The sequence below is a fragment of the Hyaena hyaena genome, unplaced genomic scaffold, assembly GCF_003009895.1.
Source record: "Hyaena hyaena isolate Hyena2069 unplaced genomic scaffold, ASM300989v1 scaffold_48, whole genome shotgun sequence".
Taxonomy (NCBI): domain Eukaryota; kingdom Metazoa; phylum Chordata; class Mammalia; order Carnivora; family Hyaenidae; genus Hyaena; species Hyaena hyaena.
The window spans coordinates 3,086,214-3,110,166 of record NW_024080680.1 but is presented as its reverse complement, the minus strand read 5'-3'; the positions used below and the strand labels follow the sequence as shown (position 1 = coordinate 3,110,166).

The window sequence follows — 23,953 nt, the reverse complement described above, 5'->3', positions numbered from 1 at the left end:
TCAGAGACCAGGCCTGTCAGAGAGAGAGAAATTCGGTTTGCCTACTGTTGGCGTTGGGTCTACAGTTTTCCTCAAACAGTGACAAGAACAACGTATGGGCCTCAGAGATGTGATCTGGACCTTCTAGACACAATCCTTTGTCTTATTTCTCCTTTTTCTTTATTTGGAATTGCCTGTCTCCCAAATGATTCCCCCACCCGCAATCACATCACTTCCTGTAGGAGCAATGGCAAAAGAAGTGTGCCTCCAGCAAGTGACTTTTTCTGGAAAACAGAGGAAGTGAGCAGAGTGAGGTCGGGGCAATTAGTGAAAGAGTCAGGCTTGGGGATACTTGATCTCAGGGCTGTGAGTTCAAGCCCCACATTGGGCATAGAGACTACTTAATTAAAAAAAAAATGTAGGAGCCAGGCTGACCGTGTAAGATAAGTTGTGAACGAACCAGGGAGTGTGTGTCTGTGTTCATCTAGAGAATGGATGAGAAGAATCAACATAAACAAGAAAATACAAATTTCCAGCCAAGTGAGGACAGGGGAGACAGTGAAGGCTCTGGCTGCTCCATGGGATTAAACAAATTATTTGAGATGCTCCCTTACCCAAACCAGGAGACAGAAGGGCACCTTACACATCACGACATGGCCCACTTCCAGGTGCAACAAAGAAGTGCTTATAGAATGGCTCCTCCAGGATGGGGGAAGGGTCATGCTGGGAAAATTTTATCCAATTTAAAGCATGTCTTAGGGCCCAGTACATGTGAAAAACAAGGATTCAGCTGAGGACAAAGAACTTCCCACTACACGGACAAGACAACATGGCCTCTCCCTACACACTCTAGGACAAAGAACCAAATCCAGCCTTAAAGACACTGCTTTCTTTAGATATAACCAACGGGCTACCCAAACATTTGAACATTTGGAAAACTAAGTATTCTAGTCACGGGTCTTTGATTTTCACATTTTTCTACGTGCCCAAATAGGAGGCAATAGTAATGTAGTCTCGAACCCAGGGTAGACTCTTTAATTCCAGAGATATAGTTCTAACTCACTTATGAAAGATACCTTCCCTGCACACAAAGGGTGTAGCCTCCAAGGTGATGTGAAATGCCAGTGGACAAAACAGCAACTGAATTCCTGGGCTTTTGGACAAGCAAAGCTGTGCTTCAACACTGTCTTTAGGAACGAGAGCTCTCCTCTCTCTCCTCCTTGCTAGGGGCTGGTGCCAAACTGCCGTATGACTTCACTGTCTGTAATCCGCATGGCACGTGGAATACCCACAGCATGCCAGATTATCAGTAAGGTGATAACACTTGTATACTATACCTGCTTGGCACAATTTGAATGAGGCTCCCTCGGGCTGCCTAAGGTTTCATTTCCTGTTATCTGCACCTGCACCAATTTCAGAAGCAAATAAAAATGCCCCACAAAACCACATTTTGGGAGCTTATTCAAAAGTCAAGAGACAAAACCAATGCAATCAACACAAGCCCCAAAACACAACAACAAGATAATTAACCTGAGGTTCTAACTCCGTCCACGTCTGTGAGGGACACTTCCTTCCGTGTTTTAGTGATCTTTGCCAAGTTCGCACCTTTTATCCATCCTGGCTCTTTAAGATGACTGTTAACCAATACAGATCGAACGATCATAATACTAGGAGCCAATGTGTAGGAAGGCGCTTCCTATATTGGCCAGAGACCATGCATCACATTCTGTGTGGATTATCTCACCTAATCCACAGAACAAATGAAGTTCTATCATTATGTCCTTTTATATACACACATACATACACATACATGAAGATAAATTAGAAAGGTTAACAAGCTTTAAGTCACTCGGCAAGTTTTAAAAAGCCTTTTTAAACTCAAGTTTGCCGAACTCCAGAGCCCATGACTTCATCAACACACAGTGTGTGTGACACCCTCGATGGCACTAGGTGAGAATCTGGGCACAGCCTGACCTAGTGTCCCATGCCTAGATGGTGTCCTTGGCACCGATGAAACTCTTTACCACTAGAGTTAACCGTCTTTTGCAGAGTTGTAATGTATAAGTGGGCATTCACATTTTAATAAATGGGTAAAGAGTCCTTTGGGGAATTCTGTGACATCTGGGGAGAATGAACATTGAAAAGAGGGCAGGAAAGAAATCAAATCATCCACCAAGGGGTAAGGGGCTGTGGACACCAATGTCTCTGTCACTCTGTCCCAGACAGAGAGTATCAGGGGGAAAAAAAAAAAAAAAGATGAGAAATGACAGCTTTATGAACTTGAGACTGCCACTCAACATTACTTAAAGGGCAGCTCTCCCTGGAGACTCCAAGAATATAGCAGGCATCCAAGCAATTCCATATCAGAACCTTTTTAAAAAGAAATTATTACAATGTTTTACTTTGGTTCCTACCCATTCATTGCATACAATTCGCTGTGTAAAAGACAGAGTCTTCATCAAATACACATATTTGGTGGGGGAGGGGGACGCTAAACAGACTCTTAATAGGAAATTCAAATCAAGAATTGCTCAAGACGACACCTGCCTTCTGGCCTAATGGAAAAATCAATCTGTCAGGTCTTAATTAAGTACTCAGGCTAGAAAGAAAAGGCGACTGCTTATACTTTGTATACTACCTAGTATGGTGCTGCTAGTCAAAATGTAACTGAAAGCCGTATTTGTTACAGAAATGGTAACTAAGTATACAGATGAGTCATTTGCTTCTGGGCGACCATATATTTAGTAAACAAAAGGTGGAACTAGATGAAAGTTACAGGCTGACTGACAAAGATCCTTGTGAATAATGACACTCGATGTCTAAGCGGTGTTATATTGGGAACACCTAACCGAAAATGTCCAAAATTAAGGGGGTGGGGGAGAGGCATCAGGAAGGAACACCTCCTGACCTGGCAGTAACGCTGGGTCAATAAACGAACAAATGAGTGAAGAGGTCAACAAGGGGGGAACAGACAAATAAACAAACAAACAAGTGAATGAATGAATAAGCACATGCATCCGTGTGTGCCTTCCATGATGGCCACCGCAACAACGAAACTCGCTACCGATTATATACAATCACTAACAAATATGCAGGTGCATGAATACCCATGGCCTCTCAATAGCCACAACGGACATTGTTATAAACTCTGTGTGATTCATTCCACATACATTGGGCCCAGAAGTAGCTAAGTGGATGGCAAACGGCACACCTAACATGGGTCCCCACCCCCGGGGGCCATTCCTGTCTTCAAGCATGCATCCCTCTTCCTGATGTGCTGAGCGCACAGCCCATTCATTCCCCAACTGTCCTGCCAGGGTGGGGAAACAGAGACGGTGAAAACCACGCATGGATCACGAGTTAATTAACTGGCTTGCCAACGGTGAGCCATCCTGAGCGGCTCTCTCGCTCCCCTAGGAACTAAACACCAGACCCCCAGCCAGGGAAAAATAATACAGACAGACTCCGTAAACACATTCAAATCCCAAACCTAACTATATAAACCCCTGGTGCGGGCTAACGTTTGACCCAACTGCAGTATCATTCCCTGTCTCTGTAGTGGAAGATTAAGGTGGTTGTGAGAAGGCAATTCCATGGGCAATCTGGTAAACAGCTGGATAGGAACGCCCCGGTGTTCACAGCCTGAGATTGAGGGAGCACAGCCCGACAGGGGATGACACACTGGAACTGATTTTCAGTAGTAGAGCTGGGGGAGAGCGTGGGGGGCAGTCAATGCTCTTCTTTGCGAAAAAAGCACCGAGTCCTCGACGGATGTTTGAAGGTGCTGCTGGGCAGACACTCGTGCCAACCTGCTCCCAGCAATCTCAAGCTTCCGAAGAAGCCCATGGAGTCAGGAAGGGTGCCACCTCCAGTCTGGCCTCAGGGGTGCACCTAAGAGACCCATGAAACCCCTCCCCAGAAAACATGCACACGACTCTCTGGGCCTCCAGAGATGGCCTGTCAGACACAAAGGCCACCAGCAGACATTCAGAGTGTCTGCGGCACAACTGCGGCACAGCCTCATGTCAGGAAGAGTTACCATAGTGGACGAAGTGCGAAGGAGGGAAGGGGCTGAGGGGGAGAAACACGCAGGAAAAGGTGGACGAGGAAGGAAAGCATGGGAGAGAGATGGGAGAGGCCTCCCACCTCCGCCATCCCACATTCTAAAAGGGAAAGGAGGGCTCGAACTTCCAAGATCTTTTTCTCATAACACACAAATCCAGTAACCAGTCTCGCTCTCGTTAATAATAAACAGTCACCAAAACCCAAGTGTTTACGACAAGCCAGAAGCTCTGTTAAGTGCTTTACACACATTTGCTCACTCACGCCTCCCGTCAGCCTCAGCGCTGAGCAGTATCACTGCCGGGAAGACAGTCTCAAAGACTCTAGCACTCACTCACGAGGGATGCTACCCAAGGGCAGAGAATCAGTGCGTGTTTCTGGACAGGGCAGGAAGTATCTGGCCCGGGGAGAAATGTTCCAGGATCAGCCAGTTATGTTCAAACTCTAAAACATGGTACTACTACTGCTCCAAAAAAAAAAAAAAAAATTCCATTATTTTCTTCAAACGCTACTGGACTTGAACCACCTGAAGCCACTCCTCCTCACCCATGAGGGTGCCCCACCTGCCCAGGGCAGAGGCAGAACCCCCCATCACATCTGCACTGGGTGCAGCTTGGGCCAAGCACACCTCCATGCCGTGGGCCTGGTTAGCGTGCCATTCCTGGAAGTAGGGATCCAACCAGCGCCCCCTGAGATAAAACTGTGTGTTTGAATAATTACAGTTTGGGATAAAAGGGGGAAGAGCAGAAGCACTTTTCTGAGGCTGCCTTCAGATTCTAGTCCCAGCAGGCACCTTACAGAATGAAGCCAAGGGCAGGAGACAGTGAGGAACAAGGAAGGGGACAGGGACAGAAAGTACAGTCAAAGTGGCAAGATCTCGGGGAAAGAATAGTAGAAGAATAAAAGGACGAGGAAGCGTGAACAGGATTAGCTTCCGTCGCAGAATTTTTTTAAGTGCCTGCAGAAAACACCTACTCCAGAAGACGGCCATTCTTTGACACCCAGCGGATCTCACGGTCCAAGGAGAGGAATGTGCTTTAAATTTTTTTTAATGTTTTATTTATTTATGAGAGAGAGACAGACAGACAGACAGCGTGAGCAGGGGAGGGTCAGAGAGAGAGGAAGACACAGAATCTGAAGCAGGCTCCAGGCTCTGAGCTGGCAGTCAGCACAGAGCCAGACACGGGGCTCGAACTCACGAACCATGAGATCATGACCTGAGCCAAAGTCAGACACTTAACGGACTGAGCCACCCAGAAGCCCCAAGAAGAATGTGCTTTAAAACCCGAGCCCCCTTAAACTATGATCACACTATATGTGAACTTACTGGAATTTGAATGAAAACTTGAAACAAAAACAAAACCAAAACCCAGAGCCCCATCTGGATTCAGTAATGGAGAGGAAGTCAAGATGGCGGAGTACGAGTGGCACAGGAGAGCCTCAGCCAGCCAGGCCTGTCCCGGCCAGGTCTTCCTGTTTTGCAAGGGAGGAAATCTTGGTGTGAGAAGCAAAGTCCCACAAGACAGTCTGCAAACCCCGAGCAGGGTCAGCTTCACCGTGTGTGTGGCAGGTGCAGCCACGGCCCCGGGCAAGAGAGTGCCGTGAACTTGGTGTAAGGCTCTGCCATCACCATCCTCAAATTCTTTTTTTTTTTTTTTTTTTAAATTTATTTCTAGGAGAGAGAGAGAGAGACAGCGTGAACAGGGGAGGGTCAGAGAGAGAGGGAGACACAGACTCTGAAACAGGCTCCAGGCTCTGAGCTGGCAGTCAGCACAGAGCCCGATGCGGGGCTCGAACCCACGAACCGTGAGATCATGACCTAAGCGAAAGTCGGACGCTTAACCGACTAAGCCACCGAGGAGCCCCACCATCCTCAAATTCTTAACATTTAACAAGGAACCCCGCACTTTCATTTTGCACTTGGCCCCACAAATGTAGAGCGGGTCCGCTCCCACTTTGTGTTTTTTCTTTGAATTTTCAAAAGTCTCAGAAGACACAACTACTTCACTTCTACTTTTTTTCCCAAGCTTTATCTTTTTGTTTTGTTTTGTTTTTACAAACAACTTGTTTCACGGGCTATTTACTGACGCTCTCTGTGACCTAGCTGGGATGTCCTAGATTCTCAACAACTGATTACTTAATGCACAGATTAAGAATTTCTTCACCTTATTCCTAATACATGCTCCAACCTCCATAGCAAAATGTGCCCAGTATGATTGTGAGAACCCACGGCAAAGACATAGTCACTAGTGGGTTTAATGGAGGGATAGTGGGACAGGTGTGTTCTTTATTTTTTTCTTTTTTAATGTTTTATTTATTTTTTTGAGAAAGAGACAGACAGCATGAGCAGGGGAGGGTCAGAGAGAGAGGGAGACACAGAATCAGAAGCAGGCTCCAGGCTCTGAGCTAGCTTTCAGCAGAGAGCCCAATGTGGGGCTCGAACCCACGAACGCGAGATCATGACCTGAGCTGAAGTCTGACGTTCAACCGACTGAGCCACCCAGGCGCCCTGGGACAGGTGCATTCTAACCTCGAAGGTTGGTAAAAATCTGAACCACTCCCTACAACACGGTTCTAGATCCTCAACCTATCCTATTTTATTCACAAGAAAATGTACACCTCCCGAACACAAACACACACAACGGTATACACACACATGCGCGCAATGGTATAACAAGTATACTTAAAGAAAAACCTTACAGGGGCGCCTGGGTGGCTCAGCCAGTTAAGTGTCCGACTTCGGCTCAGGTCATGATCTCAGTTTGTGGATTCAGGCTCATTGCTGACAGCTCAGGGCCTAGAGCCTGCTTCAGATTCTGTGTCTCCCTCTCTCTCTGCCCCTCCCCACTTGCAGTCTACTTCTCCATCTCTCAAAAATAAACGAACATTAAAAAAAAACTTTTTTTTAAAGAAAAAAGAAAAACCTTACTGCCCCAGATGCCTACGACAGCCTTGGTCCCCAGTACATTACAAACATCAAGGAAGTAACGCACTCCTTATGGCGCTCTCCTCCCAAAGGGTTTCTTTACAGAGCAAGAAAATATATGTCTGCCTGACATCAAATAGTTACCAACTATTGTATAGAGACTTTGACACAGAAAAAAATGTTGATACAGAGTAGGATAAATGCTTGTAAAAAAAAAATACACGTGGAGTATTATCTGTAATGTTGTTTCTAAACGCACACACAGATATATACAATCACATATACATGAAAGTGTGTAAGAATGTAGATACGGATATTTCTACAGGTAGCAAGGTGGGATTTGATCCAAGGGGCTATCTCACTGGGCAAGAGTCATGTCCCGGCGCTGAACCACAGTCTCCTGATAGACAAGGCGTATCTCAGATCCAGTCATCACTGAGGACTCAGAGCTCTCACAGGATCCCATTCTGAGGGCGTCAAGGGCAGCCCAAGAAGTTCCCACACTAAAACCGTGTCTCAAAAACAAACTGGCCCTGGCTACTTCACTTTTTTGTTTTTTTTCACAAGAAACTTTAATGATCATTTGGCACAGGTAAACCAGATAAAGGACTAAATAGAGATTTTAAGATAGGGATATGGAGAATGGTTACAGATCTCTTTCAAACCAGGAATTTTTTAAGTTTATTTATTTTGAGAGAGCGCGCGAACACGCGCGCATGCGTGTGCCCCAGCAGGGGCGGGGAAGAGAGAGAATCCCACGTAGGCTCACACCCACAAACAGCAAGACCACCACCTGAGCCGAAATCAAGAGTCTGACACTCAACCAACGGATCCACCCAGGGATTCCAACCCAGGAATTTTTGTAAGACTTACTTTTCTAGAGCACTTTAAGGGTTAGAGGAAAATCAAGGGGAAGGTACAGAGATCTCGCACATCCCTCCTGGCCCCGGATGTGTAGTCTCTCCCACTGCCAACATCCCTCACCAGAGTGGGACACTGGTTACAAGTGACGAGTCTGCAACGATGCATCATAACCACCCAGAGTCCACGGTCTACATTACAACAGTATGGCTGACTCCCAGTGCGGTACGTCTGCAGGTCTGTACAAATGTGTAATGATATGTATCCACCGCTGTAGTATCAGACAGACTGTTTTCACTACCCTGAGGATCCTCTGTGCTCTATTTATCCTTCTCTCTCCAGACCCTGGCAACCACTCATCTCTTCACTGCCTCTACAGTCTCACCTTTTGTAGAATGTCCTATAGCTGGAGTCATACAGCAAGTAGCCTCTTCACAATGGCTTCTTTCACACCGGGATATGCCTTTAAGGTTCCTCCATGTTTTTTTAGGATGTGACAGCTCATTTCTTCTTCTTTTAGGGAATCTCTATGCCCAATGTAGGGCTCGACCTCATGACCCCGAGATGAAAAGCCACACACCCCACTGCCTGAGCCACCCAGGTGCCCCTACAGCTCACTTTTTCTTAGTGCCGAATGATATTCCATTGTCTAGATGTACCACAGTTGTTATTTATCTGTTCACATACCAAAGGACATTCTTAGTTGCTTCCTAGTTTTGGCAATCGTGAAGAAAGCTGCTATAAATATTTGTGTGCAGGGTTTCATGTCGACATAAGTTTTCATCTCCCTTGGGCAAATACCAAGCAGGGCCATGGCTGGGTAGTATGGGAAGACTATGTTCAGTTGGTTTTTTTTTTAATGTTTATTTATTTTTGAGAGGGAAAGAGAGCGTGAACGGGGAGGGGCAGTGAGAGAGGAAGACGCAGAATCCAAAGCAGGCTCCAGGCTCTGAGCTGTCAGCACAGAGCCCAAGGCGGGGCTCCAACTCACAAACCTCGAGATCATGACCTGAGCTCAAGTTGGATGCTTATCCGATGGAGCCACTCAGCTGCCCAAGTACGTTTCGTTTTATAAGAAACCATCAAACCATCTTCCAAAGCAGCGATAGCTATTGGGCCTTCCCACCAGCAATGAGGAAGAGTTTATTTTTTTAAACACCATGAGCCACTCCCTGATCTGAGACGCAGGACCGTTTACAGGGCACAACAGCAATGCACAAGACACATTCCATCCCCTTTAAATCTCGTCTCAGCCCCCCGACGCACGGTGCGTCAGGCTCCTCGGTGCAGTCAGCCTCCTCGGGATTTTCCCATTCTGGAAGAGTAGCTGTTTGGGGAGCCAGGCTCTGTGGCCACCCATGATCTGAATTACGCACAGGTGTTCAAAAATACAGAGGGATCCAGCATAATTAAGAGCATTAAGCAATCATCTCAGCCCAAGGAGGCAGTTGAAGAAAAGAAGAACAGAGTTTGGGCAGCACTTTGGGAAATAAATTCCACAGCCTTTCACCAAGTTGAAATCTTGGCTTTGGACACACATAAAAATGAGCCTGGCCTGATCTGAGCTCCCAGTGGACATCTGCCAGATCACAAAAATTGACCCAATTGGCCTGCCTTACCACAGAGAAGGCCGCTGCTGGAAGAGCAGATGGTGTGGCTGGTAAGAGCCAACATGGACGGACGGGACGGCGGACAGGAAAATGGCAGACGGCGGTCGGCGCAATCCAGGGGGGGGGTGTGCTTTTGAGAGAATCCTTTTGTCAATGCGTTTTTAAAAAATAACATCATAGCGGCCTCCGATCTGATTTCCTTCTCCTATAGTCTTCAATCACTCTTTCCTTAGGTCCCATAAACCACAGCGAATTATTCCTTTATTTTCTCTCTTGTCGCCTCGGCACTGCTGTACAGGCGTTAAGACACCTGCTGAATTCTGCCTGGGAAGGAATGTCTTTGGGGGAGAACGGCTTTAGAAACCCCTTTGCAACAAAGAAGGCAGTGTCAATGTCTTCCCCCCAAGATTTCAGGAACCTAGAAAAAGATGCTCGGTTACAAGTATTACTTCTCTTTAAATAAATCATTACTACCAAGTATAACTTTGTTATGAGAAACTCTTAAAAAAAAAAAAAAAAAACTTCTTTTAATTAAAGCCATTGTTTAATAGTAACACTGACTCTAATGGCCCGTGTTTAACATACACCCATCTCCTAAAAAGAGCACTGTCCAAACATTCCCCTTTGTTATATTTTCCCTCTACTCTTCAAGGAAACACTATCTACCTTTAGACTCATTTTGTTTAATATCTCCAGTCATGTACGCTGTTTACGGAGTATCTGATATTCCTAATAAAACGTCAGCACAAATATCCAAGTTGTCTAGGGGGAGAGAAAAAGTTTTTCCAACCTTCCCCTGGCCAGTCAAGGTAAACATTGCTATGACCCAAGTTAGTTAAGCCACACTGACATAAATGCCTTCTATCCTTCCCCTTAAATTACAAAAGATTATCATTTTACTCAGCAGTAAGCCTGACTAAATCAAAACTCTGTACATCAGAATTAAATATGTTCTCTCTGCTCAAAAGGAACAGTGTATTATTTATCACTAATATTTAATGACAAAAAAACTGATAACTCTCTCCAGTTATACCACTGATCACTGATTTCATCTAGTCTCGCATCATCGATTCCTTTGGTCATTAGCATAATCACAGAGCATCAACTCCGGCTTATGCAGCAAGTTTGATAACAGAGCTGAAAGTAGACACACACTATTTTAAAAACATGTTCCGATTTTCATCTGAGTATATCTTTATTTATATGGCTTTCTTACCATAAAGATGCCAGTCCTTTAAAATATGCAGAAATCACTTTCTACACTGAAGAACAAGGTGCTATATCATAACAAGGATACAGAAGTATAAAGCGCCTGTTAATTAAACATCGCTTTTTAACTTGCTACCCTGCATATGTAACTGTTAAGTTCTAAGCCAAGTCTTTAAATAAGAATGAGAAAATGGCTAGGCTCCTTCAGATGAATGCCTAGCCTGCTTTTTTTTTTTTTTTTTCCCTTAAATGTAAGAGATCAACCACTTGATACATTTTTTTAAATCAAATTCCCTAGTACTGATGTTAAAAACGTGTCTCCCCACCCCCCAAAAAATAAAAAAAACACTGGCAAATGAACAAATTATGAAGTGTGAGTCAGGACTGATAGTTTCACATTAATCCTAAATTTTCACCGTGTCATACTGCAGAGTGAGGCTGGGATCCAAATGTAAAGAACTAGTCTTGAATAATATTCAGCACTTCAAAAGGTTCAACTGGGAGAATGAATAAACTACAGCTACATGTATCCACATGGATGAATTTCATGACCTCTATTGAACAACAGCAACAAAAAGGGAAGTTACTAAAGAACACAGAGCAGAACCCCTCAAGATAAATCTTGAACATGCACAAGAAAACTCTGTATCTGGGGGAATAGATGCAAATGTATTAAAAGCATAAAGACATCCAGGGGATGAACAACAGCCAGCTGAGAGCAGAGGTCACAGGCGACAAGGACACAGGTAAGCTTAGGGCAGATACGCCAAGAGCCTCTTCAACCTGGATCAGAAATGCGTTCTTTCTGAGGGTGAGCCGCAGGTACAAGGGTGCTCACTGAATTATCCTTTGAATTATACCTTTTTGGTGTCGTGTATTTCATCATAAAAACGGAAAGATGTAAGCACACAGTTTTAAGAGCAAGAGCTTTGTAAATATCTGCCAGATTTCTCTCATCAGAAGTTATTCTCAACTCAAAGATCCAAGTGCCGGAGGCCATCACATCCCATTTTATTCCACAACTGGGGCACTTGTTACAAGACTAAACCGGGCATCCCTATACAAAACCCATTGTCTGTGTTTTCCAACGTGCCTTATTGCTTTCCTAAAGAATACTCTGCTATGGGAAAGTCATCTCTGACACAGAGAGGATCTCTCCAGCCAAAGTGACTGTCCTGCTTCCTAACAGAAACAAAAACGAATACAGACATCCGACCGCTTTTGAAGCATCTTTTTAATTTTGAGCTGATGAGAATATATGCACAGGAAGAATACGCTGGAAACACACCTTGTGTATGATGTTGGGACAAAAGGGTCTAAGAGAAAGGTAAATTGTTGCCAGACGGCGAATGTGTTCCTCCCCCCACGGCCCATCCCCACCCCCTTCCTGGAATATTTAAACCCTGTGTAGCAAGGTGCTATGAGGACAGCGAGAGACAAACAGGAGGTGCCCCCCCCCCCCCGTCCCTGGCACGGATGGTGACTTGCTCCTACAGGTATAAGAATTTGTTGTAAGCTTACCAAAGTTACGACTGTGCATATACTGTCAACAGGCATCATACTGCACAAAAGCCATTATTTAGAAAATAACATGAGCATATTTAAGCGCTTGAACCCTTCCTAAACCCAGAGGAGGCCTGCACAGCAGCAGTTCTGCAACAACATGCCTGATGGAGGCCGGAAAGGAAAATCCGAACCTGAACCGTTTTCTATTAGCAGAGACTAGCTTCTCTAAAATCATTTACGGTTGCACATCCAGGGGTGCCCTGTGCCTACCTTCTCAAGGTCCAGCCAGCTTCTCTCCAAATAATGAAACGCAGCCAAGTTTGTATCAGAAAATTTCTACAGCGCATCACTAAAAAGGGTCCGTCACCGATTCCTTATTGATACATCAGTTAATTACTTAACCTTTCTTAATGAAATGATTAACATCCTTTCCGCAAACAAGGCGGAGTTAACATCATGCGGTAGGTTTCACGAACCAGAGCCAGACAGTGGTGATTCTGTAGGTCCTCGTTTAAGGCAATTTTTTTTTCAATCGGTCCCATTTTTTATCTTTGATTGAAACCCTTTAATTCAAGAGTAGAGACGGCTAGTTTTAAAAGTTGGCCCATTAGAGAATTTTTTTTTTAAATACTTCAGGGTCTGAACACAAATAAAAGAACTTTGTAATGCAGCAATATTCCAAATACCACCGGAACCCAGAGCAAAAGCAACTGTGAAGTTCTAAACATAAAAACAGTTGGCAACTTTTTGGTATCTATTAAAATCAAGCTATAGCTGAAGTCAAATGGAATCTTTTTTTTTTCCTAATTCAGGTGAGGGCATTTCAGATAAACACTTTACCTGGTAACTTCAAAAGGCACCGCTACTAACACAGACCAAAAAAAAAAAAAAAATGCTGTATGATTTTTATTTAAGTAACTCTTTTGATCTTAGTGGTTAGATCTTTAGCTGAAGCCCTGAATATTTAAACAAGCATTTTTAGCATTTCATCTTCCTTTATCTCATAATCTTGTAGGATGCGTTCTTCTTAGGATTTTGCTAGATTCGGGTGGCATCGTTGGTCGATCTACTCCCATCAATATTCCTGCAGCCCCCATCACGTACAATGAGAGAGGATGTCCCAAGATGTCTAGGGAAATCAAAACGCGGTGCCAACAGGGCTACTCTGATGAGTCAACAGTTTGGATTTTAAAATTAAGGTGAAATACTCACGAGAAGAAAACCGTGAGAAAAGCCCTCTGACATTAACTGGTAGCTACCACATGACAGCGGCCATTGGAAACATGGATGCGAAAAAGGCATCATGTGAAAGGAAACGGCTGGTACTCAGCAAAAACCATCGATGTTCCAGACCGTTGCTACCACTTTGTGGAACTCTGATGCTCTTGTTCTGCCTCCGTTTCCCTAAGCATTCATGTCTCTTTTGGTGTTTGACTCAGAAAAGGGAGCCTTTTACGCCGCACAGGTTTCGTGTGGGGTCCAAACAGTTAAGTGAAACCCTTCAGAAGAGTTGTAGGCTTTCCTCCTTCCAGGAGTCCAGTTCTCCCCCTTTGGTGGGAATGAGAATCACGTGGAGAGCTTTTTGAAGATGCAAATGCTGGCCCCACCCCAGACAGGGCCCATCCGGAGCCAGGGCAACTATGTCTCAGTCTGCAGCTCAAGCTCCGCTGTGATTCCAATATCCGTACACACTTAAAACACACCAGTTTTGATTCTTAATCGAAATCCAAACACATTAAGAATAAGATCGGCCTCACCATGAAACAAGAATTTAATCAGTAAAACCCAAAGAGAGATCAAGATTTCAGTTCCCATCTCTAGCAGTATAAATCCCCTGGTCCACGGGTCTCTGGTTCATGTGCTTCAGAATTACCGGGGGAAGTTCAACGGCATTCTCACATCAGTCAGCACAAATTCCAATAGGAGAATCTCTATTCTAATAAATTCTCCAACACACATACAAACATACACGATGACCTGGACGCAGGCCCCTGTGAGACACGGTGAATCAGGACCAAATGCACCTTGCTCCCGCTTCACACATGAGCATCTGTGTTCCATCTCTGTGCTCACCTGTCCCCAGGAGAGGAGGCTTCCAACACCTCTGATCAGGCATCACCAACTCAGGGGAGACTTGGGGACAATCAAAACACAGACCACATCTTCCCTCACCCCCTCCCCCAAAAGAACTGTAGTCAGTGTCCTGATGGCAACAAGAGCATCTTAAGGAATCTGAGTAATAACAAAGCACCTGTGTCCTTAGATCACGGAACTCGAAGAATATACCTTAAAAATACTACCCCCAATTCACAGGCAGGAAACCTAGAGCAGAGAAAACTCACATTATCACCCAATTGCAGAGCTGGAAGTGGAGAAAAATAAACCTCAGGATTTCAGTTTTTTAGTCTGTTGCTAGAAATATTATTCATTGACCTAGTAAATAAAGCTGATCGCTGTATTAGCTAAAATCAGGTAACCTAGCAAAAGGTAGACATCCACCTGACTTACAACTAATCAACAAATCCAAATCCAAATACAGAAACCAGAATGAAAATCTCTGTCCTGTCCTAAGTAAATCTATTCTGTTTAATTAATTTAAACATAAACCTAATAATGCCAGGCTTATACCCATTTTTCCCCCTCAGTAAACTGTCCCATAATGCACTAAGCTCTGATATCTACAAACTGGTGAAATAAAAGAGAATGACATAAATTTTCTAGTCAGTGACCCCCGTTTGTCTGAATTAGCAGCAGTTGGAGGAAATATACCCATCAGAGGGCTCCTAAGGAGAGAGAACTATATAGAACACAGAACACTGGAACACAATTTTGTATATATTCATGTTCCTTCTTAAAAAAAAAAAAAAAAACTTTTATTAAAAATGTGATTTGGAAAGAAAGCGCAATTAGCTTCGCACAGGCACTGCCGAGATGTTCCCGAACACAGCAGACATATGTAAATATTTCGTGGTATCAGTTCCATTTGAGTAGACCTGTCAAGATATTTACAGGGCTTGACAGTACTTCTGTCTTTAATTAAATTTTTGCCTAGATATTTTAATGTAATTTAAATAGATTATTAGTTGTCAGGATCTAATATAAATTTTGTTTACGATTTAGTTACTTTAGGTACTCAGATTGAAGAAACTCATTTAACCCCATGACTGGGCAGCTTTAAGCATCAAGAGAAGGCCACTGAAAAGTCCCCACTGCCCTTTGCACTTTCCCAGTAATCTTGAATTACTACAACTTAATTGCAAATATCAAGGCACTAAATTGAGCCCCCCTCCCCCACTTTGTGAACGCGGCACAGCTCGGCCGATGGAGCCTCCCAAGGAAAAACCCATCTACACAGCTCAGGTACCAGGAGCCTTTCTCTCAGGCACTGCTCTCTCCCAGGGGCCGGCTAGGTAGGAAATGTTTTTCTCACTTGAAATCCCACAAAATAACCCCCAAACAAACACCTGTTGTGCACAAGGAAGGGCATACATTAAAAACTGCCATCAGGGGATTTCAAAAAGAAAAACAAGCCTTGCAGAGGCATCCACGGCTGATTTGCTCAATAGATCTCAGGACTGGGGAAAACCACGCAAAGCAAAGGATTCAGCTACTGGCACAACCTTCTCCTAAATGGGAGCTGGCGTCTAAACACAACCCGAAAAATGCCTTAGCACAAACGGGCTGTCATTAATAAGAATAATTTCTTAAGGAAACAAAGAGCACTGTCTAATTGTCTTTCCCCGACTGCCATGTACTTCACCTCACTGTACTTCCTCTTTCCAGAATACCAACCTTACAGCCATAACTGTAAGAACATTCTCTATAGGATGAAAAACCAAAACACTTCTTGAAACCAAACATTCCTTACAACACTTATTTTTAGGTTCGGCGACACAAGCCAAATCTGCTTAATTTCCATTAACCGCATCGTCACATGCACGTGGAAATAAACTATGTAGGTCCCGGGGTGGGGACAATCTTCATGCACGAGACTCCCATATTTGGCCACGTTCTCCCATGTCGGGGATTCATCAAATCCCGTGGCCTGCCAAGGTTCTAGCTTTTGGCACCTCTAACCCTAGTTCATCCGGGTACCATGGAAGAGACAGCTTTTTAAAAATCGGTTTAAGATGGCTCCTTGGATAGCCCACATAGGACACAGTGGACCACAGACCAGTGTAACCGGTCACGAGAAAGATCCTTTAGAAAATACATGGGCCCAAATGCAAACTTACTTGGTTGGCTGGCTTGATTCACAAATGCAGTGTTTGATCACCTCGTGGGATGACTACCATCAACTGAAGAAGTTAAAAAAAAATCCCCTGCAAATAGTAAAAATATATGTTGGCTCCTGTCTATTCAGCAGATGCCTCTCATAAGGTTATTTTCTTTAGAAAACAAACCTCTACTTGCTTGAGACCTTTACACACTCGAGGTCCAAATAACATAGAAAAAAAAAAAAGCTGGCTTAGCAAAAATGGCATTTACTATGACTGAATTCTATAAAAGAAGTATGACACCTAACAAGATAAGAAAGGAAAAGAAAAAGCCCTTAGCAAAAACATTTTTTTGCAAAACAAAAATACCACCTGTGCAAATCTAGCTATGCTCTCAAAACCCTTTCTCAGCCACAGAGAAACAGCTCACGCTCAATGCCTTGAAGTTGCAATTAAATTGTAGTAATTTAAGATTATCAGGAGAGCAAAGGGCAGGGGGAGCTCTTTGGAGGGCTTCCCTCCCCTCTTAATGCTCTTCAGTCAGGGGTTAAATGAGTTTCTTTAATGTAAGTACCTTAAAGTAACTGAATCATAAACAAAATTTATACTATTTTCTGACAGCCTGCAATCTATTTAAATTTTATTAACGTGTGCCTAAAATTATTTTTAAAAGACAGAACTCCTGCAATGCCCTGTAAATATTCTTGGCATACCTGCTGAAATGTAATCAGAAGGATAACAACTAACATGGCTGAATACACATACTTTTTTTGTGATGCGGAGTCTTACAAGATAACGTTTCAAAACGAAGTTGGAGTCTTAAGTAAAACAAGAAAACTAAACCAATAGCACAATAAGATTGGCTGCAAAGGGGAAGCTGGGTTCAAAAGAAGTTGTCACATCTGCTACGTTCTGTTCTCCATTCTCTTAACGTTGGCATTGGACGTGCTGTGGTAGAAATATATTTGTTTAGGAAATATCACAATTCTTCTGTTAATTTAAACAATTGCTGAAAACAGACATATCCTTCAATAGAGCCTCAGAACACAAATGTACAGGGCCAGGGTAGAGTCTTAAGAGAAGCAAGGAAAAACTCAGTAACAGAAAACCATGCCTAGGCTCAATATTAACCCAGTTAACTTTTGTTATTGTTGGTACAAATGATTTAACTAGAAAATATTTACAGCTTCTCAAAAAACATTACATATTGCACAGAATTGCCTAAGAGCATCCATGTGTATGTTTAACTCCCATTGTTTAATTATACAATAAAAAATATATCCAATGAAAGCCACACACTTTGAAACAAGTTAGGCACTAAGGTTATGAAACTGACATAAAAAAACAAAGTGTTTACTGTGTGATCGACATATTAATTAAAAACGCAATCCTTAGGTGACAATCATTTTTATTCTTTATGTGTTTACTTGTCCTATTTCCTACTTTGTTCTAGTTAATTAAAAATGACATTTAATTTGGGGAATAGTTTATAGCAAAAAAAAAAAAAAAGTGTTACAGTTTTTACTCCAGCATTTAAATGTAAACACAAAATCTTACAGACAAATCCAGCAATATAAGCCCCTTAATTTGAGACAGTTAATTTTAATAGTCGATGTTGCTTTCATTATACTTTGATAAACTTGTAAAAACAAAATGCTAAAGTAACTGCTGTTACTACTCCCTTTAAAAATGTAAAGCAGTTAAATTTTCCTCGACAACAAGCAAGGACAAGTTACAGAGAACTTGAATAAAAGTAGCAACGTGGTCATGTTGAATGTCAATCTAAAAAAAGAGGTTATGTCTAATCTGGAGAATGCTCCCTCTCGCCTTTTTAAATTCCAAGAGTGGGCTGACACAAAACTTCATCACCAGGGATTTTTCTGTGTTTTCTTTTTCTTCTTCTTCTTTTTTTTTTTTTTGAGCTTCACATCAGATTTAAACCCTCACATTCAAAACCTTGGCTTTCCTGACAAGGCAGATCTTCTAAACTTGAAGTGAGAAAACGTTACCTAACTCTAGTGTACGAGTCTGATGTTGGTAAAAAGAATTCCACTGCACAGTCCTGGGTAGCAAAGCAGCCTCTGGAAGACTTAATATTCATTTCATACCTTGGTGCATGCATGTTCTTCACCAACAAGACTGTATTAGAAAAATAACTTATTTAGCAACTCCACATCCATCAAGAACTCAAATGCTGTATTTCCTTCCAAGTGAGCCTTAGCTCACACAGCAAAGATCAGAATTTGCAATGGTCCATTTCTGCATTAGTGACTATATGGCTTTGCTGCTTCATCGAATAGTCCAGGGTTCTCCATGTAGAGCTCCTGACAACAAGCCAGCAGCAGGTCTGTTTGATCTCTCCTGCTTCCTTAATTTGGGTTGTCAAGGTTCAGCAGTTGGAGGCTGTTTACTTTACTTTCCAAAAAAAAAAAAAAAAAAAAAAAAAAACCTGATTTCTTTTTCTCTCTCTCATACAATGACTAATCCAAAGTCTGGGGGGGGTGGGGGATGCAGCCAGTGGTAAGATGCTAAACCTCTTTTTCCCCCCCTTTTCAGTGAGAATTTAGCTGACATCTTTTGCATGGTAACTAGTTGAGTTCCTTTTTATATTTTTAATGCTCTTTAATAAGGAGATGTTTCGAGTAGAAAAGTCAGAGAGGGGAAAAAAAAAAAACCATTCCAAATCTCTGAAACTGTAAGCCCAATTTTCTTTTCCTGGACTCAAAGAGATGGGTATTTCCACTTTGAGAATCAAAACTCCAGTGGAATTCTAAAAAAGATTTGATACATTCTCTCTGGAACTAAAAATAACAGCAACTCCTCTGTCTCAATTATGCAGGCTAAACCCACTAAGAAAACACCTGAACTCTTACCATTTCTCTTCCAATTCTAGTTAGGACATCTCCTCCCCAACCCCCAAACTGATTATCACTATGGGAAAAATGAAGGGAAGGAGACAGAAGGTAAAAATTTTGCAGAGATTCTTCAATATATTTTCAGCAGTTAAAAAAAAAAAAAAAAGCCCTTAAATATCCTTCAGGTTTTTTCAATTCAGCTATTGTGCAAGTCCTAAATCCTAAAGCCTACGGATAACCAAAGGTAAAGTGTAGATGGCTTCAAGGTATAGACTCCTTGCAAAAGGGATAACAGAATACCCTTCTAGCATTCCTGTTTTGAAAAGCAGTAAAAAAAAAAAAAAAAAAAGGAAACCCGAACTTAGAAAATACCTGTGACCGGACAGAACAACACGAGCCCCTTCTAAGTGGGCTGGAGACGCTTAAATGCAACCAAATGAAATGTTTACATTAATTTCATTATTCTGCCCAAGCCTCACAGATGAGGTGCTGGAGGGGGTGGGGAGGGAGAGGGGGAAGGCGGGGTGTTAGGAAGAGGAAGAAATAAGTTTCATTTCGGGTTTTCTGGTCAAGCAAAAGGAAAATGAATTAAAACGAATGCGTAGGATGAGCCCAGACTAAATCAATACACTTTGTAATCAGCCCGGCAAGGGTATTTGGACACAATGACTTGGAAATAATTAATAGTTATAAGAGGGGAGTGGGGTGAGAAGGGGGGGCGAGAGATGTCACCATATTTTATCGGAGCACTTCATACTACACGCTAAACTTTGATCTCCAGATTCTCAGATTTAGGAAAGGGGGGAAAAAAGGAGAAAGTCCAGTATTTCGAGGCACCTACCGGCTTGAGGATGGGCACATTCCTGGCTCCAGGCGCCTCATCCCTGAGCTCGCACCGCCCATGCCGGCGCTTGGGGCACAGAGAGACCCCGGGAGGCTCTAGGGTATCGTCTGCCCCCGCCCGCTTCCTCGCCCCGGCGCCCGCGGCCGCCTCGACTTACCGGCGGAGTCCGGGGAGGGAGTGGGGGCGCCGCCTTCACGCCCGCGGACGCGGCGCCGGCAGCACCATGGTCCCCGGCGCCGCCGCCGCTGCCCCTCGCCCGCTGGCTCGCCGCGCGCTCTCTTCCTCTTGCAAACTTTCGGGTTCTGCGGTCGACAAGAAACCGGGGCGACCCTCAGCAAGTCCTCCTGGCTCAGGTTGGGGGGAAACTGAGGGGGGTGGGATAAGTGAAGAGGCTGGGGGACGGAGAGAGAAGGCGGCGGGATCGGAGGACCCCCGAGCGCCGGTGGACACAGGGAGGACGTGGCTCAGGGAATCCCTGCAAGGATCCCGAGACCGGGAAGTCGGCCCGAGCCAAAGTCTCAGCACCTTCCCCGGGATCTTACAAAGTTGCAACAACAAAAAAAGGAGGGGGGGTGGGGGAAGGGGTGGGAAAGGGATACGATCGCAGGCGCAAGGTTTGAAGTTACAACTGTTTATTTAGTCCTTATTCTCCCAGGGGCGGGAGCTGCGCGGGAAAGGGGAGGGGGAGGCTGCAGGCTGCGGTTTCGAAGCCAACACTGGGGAGGGGGCGTACGACTTTGTTTCTGGGCGCGGAGCTCCCCGGCGCCCGCGTGTGTCGCCGTCAGTCTCCGGGGACCCAAGCGGAGCTCACAACAGGTGGGGAGGGGGACTCGCCGAGGGCCGAAAAGGAGAAGGAATCAAAGTTTCCGAGCGGCGGTATCTGGGGAGGAGCGGGGAGGGAGGCGGGGGAGAGGGGAGGCGGAGGCGGCGAATGACCGCGACCCGAGGCAATGGGCGAACTCTCGGCTCCCGGCGCCGCCGCCGTCCCCGCCCGGAGCGCACGCAGTCCCGGCTACCGGCTCAGCCGAGTCCTCTCTGCGGGACGGCGACGGAGCGCAGGGAGCTCGCCAGGCAGGCTGAGTGCGGGCGAGGGATGGCGAGCCATCGGCCGCCGGGACGGGGCCAGCGCGTCTCAGGACAGATCCAGGCTTGGGGGGGGGGGAACCCGGTACCCCAAGCTTCAAAGGAGAGTAACCCCCGAAAGTGTGTGCGGCGGAGGGGAGGAGACCCGATGCGGCGCCTCCCCGCAGCGCACCCCGTCCCCACTCCCACCCGCAGAGCTTGGCCACGGCCTGTGCGCCGCAAGGCTGGACTCTCGGGGTCCGAGCGAGTATGAGGGCGCGTGTCCAGCTGGGGGTGCGCGAATATGTGTCCGAGTTTTCTGTGCTCCGGGGGATGGCTGCGGCGTGTCCCCGCCGCCGGGTTCGGGGCCAGGCGCCTATGGCATCGAGGATGTCCCCAGGCGCCGGCCCCAGGGTGAGGGCATCCCGTCCTTACAGTCCAGGGGCACCGCGGGGGGACGCACCCGCGGAGAGCGAAGGGAAAAAGTTTGCGGCAAGTCCAAACTTCGGGCTCCAAAGGCTCCCGGCGCGCGCCCCCTCCCACCACAGACTCGACCCCGGCCTCGCGCCCGCCTGGCTACTCGATTGGCACCCCGACGCCCGACATCGAAAGTTGCGCCAGGCGGCCTGGGCTTATTGATTGCTCTCCCAGCAGCGATCGCCCAGAGCGCAGAGCCAGGCGCGAAGGGGCCGAGCGGAAGACGATCTCGCCTCCCCGCCGCCGCCGCCGCCCCCCACCCTCATTTGACTTATGGAAATGGACCCGAGCTTGCGGGCGCAGCCGCCGGAGGCCCCCGCCCCCACCCCCCGCGCCGGCCGGTAAACCCTCCCCCCCCCACCCCAGAGCCTGGGCCCCGGCCCCGGGGGAGAGAGAGGCTGAGAGAGGAGGGCTGGGGGGAGATGCACGTGGAGCCTGAAGGTGGAAAGTAGTTTTTTTTTTCTCCTTTTTTTTCTTTTTCCTTTTTTTTTTTTTTGTGCTGGTTGTTGTTGTTGTTTAAAGTGGCGGAAACAAGGCAGGAGGCAGCTTGGGAAAAAGTGGAGCAGAAATGGAAAAATACAAACTCACCCGCTGCAAATGGTCTCTCGGTGCAAACTAAGGTGTTTTCGGGCCTTTCCCCGCGCGCGCCCACTCCCGCCCGCGCGCGCACCCCCGCGCACACACTCACTCGCGCACACACGCGCGCACACACGCACTCCGGGACGAGGGCCGGGCCGCCGCGAGTACAGCATGCAGCCGCCACACAATAAATAACAATAGATTCCTCCGCTCCGGACTAGCTTCCCGGAGCCCGGCCAGCGCCGGCGGCGGCAGAGGCGCGGGGAGCGCCGGCCCGGGGGCGCTCCCCTGCCCGCCTCCCGGCCTCCTGCCAGGGCCCCCTCTCCGCTCGGCGCGCCCCCAAGGCCCCCCCGGCGCCCCCGGAGCGAGAGCCGCCACCTCCCCCTCCCCGGGCCACACGGGCGCTGGCGCCCACCCCGCTCCCCCCCGCCTCCCGGAACAAATAAATAAATAAGGCGCGCGAGAGAGGCCAACACGTCGCGGAGGGAGATGTTGTTATTTTTTGCTGTTGTGCGTCCCTGACGTCACATCCACCTGCTGGGTAAACAACAAGGCTCGCAGCAAAAAAAAAAAAAAAAAAAAAAATCGCAATTGCCAAAGCTGGGGGGAGGGGGGTACGGCCTGGAGGGAAGGAGGGGGGGGTTCCAGGGAGATGTGAGTGAGGGGCTTCCAGGCTGGGTGGGGAAGAGGGGAAGGAGGCAGAACCCCACAGACCAGAGAGAGGAAGGGAACGCCAGAGCAGTCCCTGGCAGAAGAGGGATCTGGCAAGAAAGACCTGGAAAAATAAGGGGCATGGGGGAGGGGAGGATTCCTCGCAAGATGGGGAATTGGGGGGCCCATTCAGACACCAGAAAAAAGCGAGAGGGAGAGTGTTAACAACTAGGGACGAAGATAGGAATGCGATGGCTATTTGCTTGGTTTCTGAGCTAAAAATACAGAAGGAAGGAGAGAGGGTAGGCAAGGATGTGAGTTTCCTCCAGTTAAAAGTGAAAGTGTTTTGCCATCAGTGACAGTTGAAGGAGGGGGAGGTGGGGGTGGTGTCTTAAGCCCCCTTTCCCCTCTCCCGTCCTCCCTCGGTCTCTCTCTCTTTCTGCACTTTGTCCAATGAAAGAAGGCGAGTTCGGGAGGTGAAAGTTCAACAGAAGGACAAACCCCTGTTTGCAGGGAAACAGAAACCCACCAGCGAGGGGGGTTGCCCCCCCCCTCCCGTATTCCTGAATCAGGAGAGTGTAATGTGGGACGAGCTTTCCCCCTCTTCCTTGTCAGACTCACTGCTGGAATGTGTAGTTTGATCCACTTTGGGGGAAAGTGGCTGCTGCATCAGGAACTGTGCTCTTAACACGGTTTCTCTTAGGAAAACGCCCAGGGGCTAGCATGTCAATCAGTTGTTTAACACAAATTACCTGCTTCTCCCAGAGATCAGTCACATGCAGAAAGCTCTGTCCAATTCTCTGAAAAGGTGAGGTTTTTTTTTTTTCTTTTTTGCGGTTTTCAAGTTTGGTGGAATTTAGAAATTTGAAGGAGTAAAAGAGAAGCCTGAATGAAATGTTTTGAAATATACATATACATGTGTAAAAGAAAAGACACCGGTATTTCTTTTGTTTTTTATCAACCCAAATTGAGAAGGAAGCCTTTTTGTTTCCAAAATGTGACTTAGAAAGATAGAGGGTTCCATGGCTTGTTATTGTTAACAGAAATAATTTTTTTCAGACCCATCACCCCAGATGCTGCCAAACTCCTAAGCCAGCATTTCGAGCTACTGGCTG

The 23,953-nt window shown here is 46.0% G+C and overlaps 1 protein-coding gene across 1 annotated transcript in view; it reads right to left on the bottom strand.

The window, feature by feature from the left end:
* Window positions 1–22,321, bottom strand: part of FOXP1 (forkhead box P1) — a 597,016-nt gene extending 574,695 nt beyond the window's left edge. The window contains exons 1-2 of the mRNA XM_039230557.1: window positions 22,197–22,321; window positions 20,227–20,371 (exon numbers count right to left, since the gene is read on the bottom strand). The gene's annotated coding sequence lies outside the window, so the exon portion shown is untranslated. The remainder of the gene's footprint in view (window positions 1–20,226; window positions 20,372–22,196) is intronic.
* Window positions 22,322–23,953: the final 1,632 nt, after the last annotated feature.